We start from the raw sequence: 6,000 nt of genomic DNA, 5'->3' as shown, positions 1-6,000 counted from the left end.
CCAGGTGGTACATTGCATTGCATGTTCATTTGCTTGGGATATGCTTTGTCTTGAGAGAATGTGAAGGCAACTCATTTCATCTTCAAACATGCTATTACAAAATCCCAATTAATTAAGTCACAATAATGAGGTTTTATTTCATTTACAATTACTTTAAGAAAAGATGCATTTCTAGGATACAAAATCATAAATGTATTTAGCAATAGTTTTAGTAATTTTAAAGCTATCCTGTAAGCATCTGAAAGCTAACCTTAGTTCTAAATTCAATTACTTTTCTTGTTTATGTTTTATTAAAAAAAAACCCATATACCAAAAAACAAACAAACAAAAGAAAGCGTAGCACATAGCACATATGCAAATAGTTTTAAATGCCTGTACCCAATCACCCAAGAGATAGAACATTCCTAGACACCTGGATCACAATTTTCTCCCTCCCTCCTATAGTTATCCACTATCCTTCCTTCTGTGAGGTTATTTCCCTAGTTTGCTGTATTGTTTTATTACCCACATATCACAGATCATTATGCTCCCTCCCTTGGAATCTGAATGGGATTACAATTAGTGTAACTAATAGGATGGGACAAAACTAATGCTATGCTATGCAGATTTCCAGGCCCAAGTCTTAGGACACAGCAGCTGCCACTTGAAATCCAGATGCCATGCTATAAGAAGTCCAAGCCATCAGAGAGGTCCACAAAGACGGAAACCATGCCCCCCACCCAACCGTCCTAGCCGAGCAACCATCTGACAGCCAGCACCAACTATCCAGCCACGTGAATGAACCATCTTGGAACCGGATCTTCCATTTCAGGCCAGTTGCCCACTTGGGGCTGGCTACATAATGTGTGGGGCTCAGTGCAACTGAAAATTCAGATACCTTTGTTCTTAAAGTAGGAGAAAAGTTTTTTTCTTTTATTAATGGCCTCTTGGTTGACCTGCCTGCCATAGGTTTTTCGGTTGTTGTTTGCTATTTCATATTGTGCACCCTTTGGGACAGGGATACATGCCAAGTGAGTGCCAACCCTCAAAGGTTTCTCAGCACCCTGCAAGAATAGGGATGGTTGAGGCAGGTGCCTGATAAAGGTGGGAGCCAGGCAGCTAGGAATCCTCTCTGGGATGCTAGAAGGTGTCAGAGGGCTAAACTACATGTAACCTTAGGCTCCAAGCCTTTACTGCATGTTCCATTGTCCCATCAGATTTTATTTACAAAACACAGATTCAAAGATAAAATTATTAAAAAGTTGAAGAGACTGTGGGCCCTCTTATGAATATGAGGCCCTCTGCACCTACACATATTGCATACCTCAAACCAGCTCAGGTCCCAGCTAATGTGAAGAGGAAAAGTGATGAGCCCCCCATGCAGAGCCTGGTCCCAAACTGCCAACTCATGAGCAAAATACATGGTTGCTATTATTTTAAGTAACTGCGTTCTAGAGTGTTTTGTTTCACAGCAGTGGGGAAGCAGAACAAATTTTGATACCTAGAAGTGGAATAATATTAAATCAATCAATCAGTCAATATAAAGGCAACACGGTTTTTGGACTAGACAGCAGGCAGAAATTGGAAGAGCCTCACAGAGATCATTAGTGAAAGTAGGAAAGATCTTAAAGAAGATTCTGCCATTGAGGGCTTGAAGGGCAGTGAGTGACATTGTCTGTTTATTTGTGCCTTCTCTACAAAAGGTAGGCCCATTTTATAAATCTTTTCAAAGAATCAACATTGTTGATTTTCTCAATTGTAAGTTGATTTTCTATTTCATTAGTATCTGCTCTTATCTTGAAAATTTTTCACTTTTCTCGAGCTAATATTTGCTGTACTTTAACCTCTAGATATGAATGCATGCCTGATTGATTCCCAATGATTTTCTACTTCTAATATATTCATTCAAGGCTATTATTTAATTATCATATCTTTTAAAATATTTAAACATCTCTGTTTTGCTTTCTGATTTGAACCATTGATATTTTAAAAGTTTATGTTTCAATTTTGAAACATAAGAGAATTTCTGATTATTATTCCTGATGTTTATCTTAACTGCATTGTGATTAGGAAATACATTCTATATGATCTCAAATTCAAGAGATAGTTGAAACTTGGTTTATAGTCTAATATAAAATCACTTTGAGGGGCTCCTGAATGGCTCCATCAGTTAAGCATGTGACTCCTGAGTTCAGCTCAGGTCATGATCCCATGGTTTGTGAGTTCAGGCCCAGCACTGGGCTCTGAGCTGACAGGGCAAAGCCTGCTTGGGATTCTCTGACTCCCTCTTTCTCTGCCCCTCCCCCGCACTCTCTCTCCCTGTCTCAAAAATAAGTAGATAAACATTTAAAAAGTAAATAAAATGAAATCACTTTGAAATTCTTCTGTACAAGCTCGAAAGTTCATGGATTCTTCAGCTGTTGAGTACAATGTTCTCTGTCTATTAAATTAGCTTTGTTAACCAAATTATGGCTCAGATCTGCTACAGGCTCACTGACATCTGGTCAGCTTTGGGTATCAACTACTGAGAAATGTGTGTTTTAAAAAAAAGATACTGGGGCGCCTGGGTGGCTCAGTCGGTTAAGTGTCCGACTTCGGCTCAGGTCATGATCTCAAGGTTCGTGAGTTCGAGCCCTGTGTCGGGCTCTGTGCTGACTGCTCCGAGCATGGAGCCTGCTTCGGATTCTGTGTCTCCCTCTCTCTCTGACCCTCCCCTGTCCATGCCCTGTCTCTCTCTGTCTCAAAAATAAATAAACATTAAAAAAAAAAAAGATACTATGACAGACAGTAGATCTGCTTGCTTTTTGCTTTATATGTTTTGAGGCTCTATAATTTTTAATTTTCACACAGTTAGGTTCATGGCACATTTGAAAAAAAACAAAAAAACAAAAAAACAAAAAGCAAATCTATCATATCTTCCTGGTGGACTAAAAGTGTTACTGTTAGGAAGTGACCTTCTTTATCTACACTAATGTTTTTTGGCTTAAGTTTTACTTTGTCCTAATAGAGTTATGTCCATTTTCATTTGGTGACTTGTCCTGATGCAGCCTTTTCCTTTCTTTTGCTTTTAATATCTTCATACTTACATGTAAGGTGCATCTCTTGAAACAATGTACAATTGGGTTTAAAAATTTTTTAAACATTTATTCATTTTTGAGAGACAGAGCACAAGCAGGGAAGAGGCAGAGAAAGAGGGAGACACAGAATCCGAAGCAGGCTCCAGGCTCTGAGCTGTCAGCACAGAGCTCAAAGCAGGGCTTGAACTCATGAACTGAGAGATCATGACCTGAGCTGAAGTCGGACGCTTAACTGACTGAGCCACCCAGGTGCCCCTACAATTGGGTTTTTAAAAACCAGGGCACGTGGGTGGCTCAGTTAAGCTGCCGACTTCATCTCAGGTCATGATCTTGCAGTCTGTGAGTTCGAGCCCCACATCCGGCCCTGTGCTGACAGCTCAGAGCCTGGGGCCTGCTTCAGACTCCATGTCTCCCTCTCTCCCTGCCCCTCCCCCACTCATGCTCTGTCTCTCTCTCAAAAATAAACATAAAAAAAAAGTCCAAAAATCTTTGTCTTTGTTATAGGAGTATTTAATCACTTACATTTATTATAACTATACATTTGGTTTATTATGTTGTGTCCTATGTTTGTCTCATATTGCCTACTCTTTTTCTTAGTTTTTATATTCTTTTAGAAATATTTTTTAAAACTTTTTATTTATTTAAGTAATCTCTACGTCCAAGGTGGGGCTCAAACTCATGATCAAGAGTCATATGCTCCTTTGACTGAGGCAGCAAGGTGCCCCTAGAAAGATTATTTTTGTTTTTTTTCCTGCTGTATTAGTTTGGAGATTATACCTTTTAAAAATTGTTTTGGTGGGGCGCCTGGGTGGCGCAGTCGGTTAAGCGTCCGACTTCAGCCAGGTCACGATCTCGCGGTCCGTGAGTTCGAGCCCCGCGTCAGGCTCTGGGCTGATGGCTCGGAGCCTGGAGCCTGTTTCCGATTCTGTGTCTCCCTCTCTCTCTGCCCCTCCCCCGTTCATGCTCTGTCTCTCTCTGTCCCAAAAATAAATAAAAAAATGTTGAAAAAAAAAATTTAAAAATTGTTTTGGTGATTACTCTATAATACACCATGCATCCTTTACTTAACAAATTTGAGTATCAATCTTGACTTTTTAATCTTACTCCTGGATAATGGAAAACCATTAGAACACTTTAACTCAACTTACCACTTCATGATTTCAATCTAAATCTTATCAGGTGTATTAAGTCTATTCTTTCACGTTATTATTTTATATACATTATTTTTATATAATAAGTGTTCATATGAGTCTTATTTTCTAATATAATTATCAGTTTTACTTAATATTTTCTTTGGTCTTATCTCCTCAGGACTTCCATCTGGAATTACTTTCCTTATGCTTGAAGTGAATTGTTTAGAATGTCCTTTGATGGGGTTCAGCTGTGGCTGGTTCTCTCCATTTTGGACTGTTTATGTTTGTTAACATTTTTATTTTACTTCCATTCTGGGTATATACTTTGATTGAGTATGGAATTCTAGGTTGGCAGTTATTGTCATTCAGTCTATTACTATCTTTCATATGTGTATGTTATTTTGTATGCAACCTTTCCAGATTGATTTCTCTCACTAAACAATATTCATTGAAGTCTCCTCCATGTCTTTGCTTGTCTTGATATCTCATTTCTTTTTAGTCCTGAATAACCTTCCAATGTTTGGATGTACCACAGTTTACTTAACCATTTACCTGCTGAAGTATATCTTGGCTGCTTCAAAGTTTTGGCACTTACAAGTAAGGCTATAAATATCTGCGTGCAGCTTGTTGTGTGTATGTAAGTTTTCAGTGTGTGCCTTTTTAACATTCCTTTTAAAATTAGGTTTGTTGAAGTTGTGGATTATTGTTTCTTATCAGTTCTGGAAAATTCTCTGTCATTATCTCTTCAAATATTGCCTCTGTCCCTATTCTCCCCTTTTTTCTTTCTATAACTACAATAAAAATATATTATATTCTGGGGTACCTGAGTGGCTCAGTTTAAGCATCAGACTTCGGTTCAGGTCATGATCTCACAGCATGAGTTCGAGCCTCGCATAGGGCTCTGTCCTGACAGCTCAGAGCCTGGAGCCTACTTCAGATTCTGTGTCTCCCTCTCTCTCTGCCCCTCCTCAGCTCACACTTTGTCTCTCTCTTTCACAAAAATAAACATTATATAATATATATATATATTATATATAATGTATATACATACATATATATACATGTATGTATAATATATATAATATATATATAAACATTATATATATTATATATATATCTCTTACCTATATATGTTGACATATATATGTTGATATATATATATATAATATATATATAATGTTCTGTCTACAAATTTCTTGATCTCTCCCCTAAAACTTCCATCCTTATGTCACTCTTTGAAACATTCTGCATTATTTCTTCTAATCTGTCTCTTTAGCTTATTATTTCTCTCTTCTGCTGTGTTCAATCAGCAGCCAAATCTACCCTCTCACTTTTCATTTGTTACAATGTTGTTATAAATTATATTTGTTATAATTTGCTATAAATTCTATAAATAAATTCATTTCTAGAAATGTTATATAGTTCTAAAAGGTGTCACTTTTGTAGTTTTTCTCTGATGAAATTTTCAACTAATTTTTATTTTTTTAAGCATAGCAAACATACTTATTATATCATCTATGTCTGAGAATTCAACTTACTTGTTATATCATCTATGTCTGAGAATTCTGTATCTGAAATCCTCGGATCAGTGCTGCTGATTCTTACTCATGGTTCCTATGCTTGTACCTTAGCTACTTGTTGACTTTGAAAAAAAAATATTTATGGAGATTGCTCAAGCCCTTTTATGAAGGTCCCTTCCTTGGAAGAGGATTTGGGTTTTTTTCTGCTGGTCCTCTAGGGTACTACCAGTCCCCCAAAGGACTTTCGGCCAAATTGATGGTTTGAGTTTTTTGGGGGTTGCTCTGGTGAAG

The sequence above is a fragment of the Panthera pardus genome, unplaced genomic scaffold (genome assembly GCF_024362965.1).
Source record: "Panthera pardus isolate Hobbes unplaced genomic scaffold, ASM2436296v1 HiC_scaffold_26, whole genome shotgun sequence".
NCBI classification, from domain to species: domain Eukaryota; kingdom Metazoa; phylum Chordata; class Mammalia; order Carnivora; family Felidae; genus Panthera; species Panthera pardus.
The sequence above is the reverse complement of the archived record's forward strand: the minus strand, read 5'-3'. Positions refer to the sequence as shown.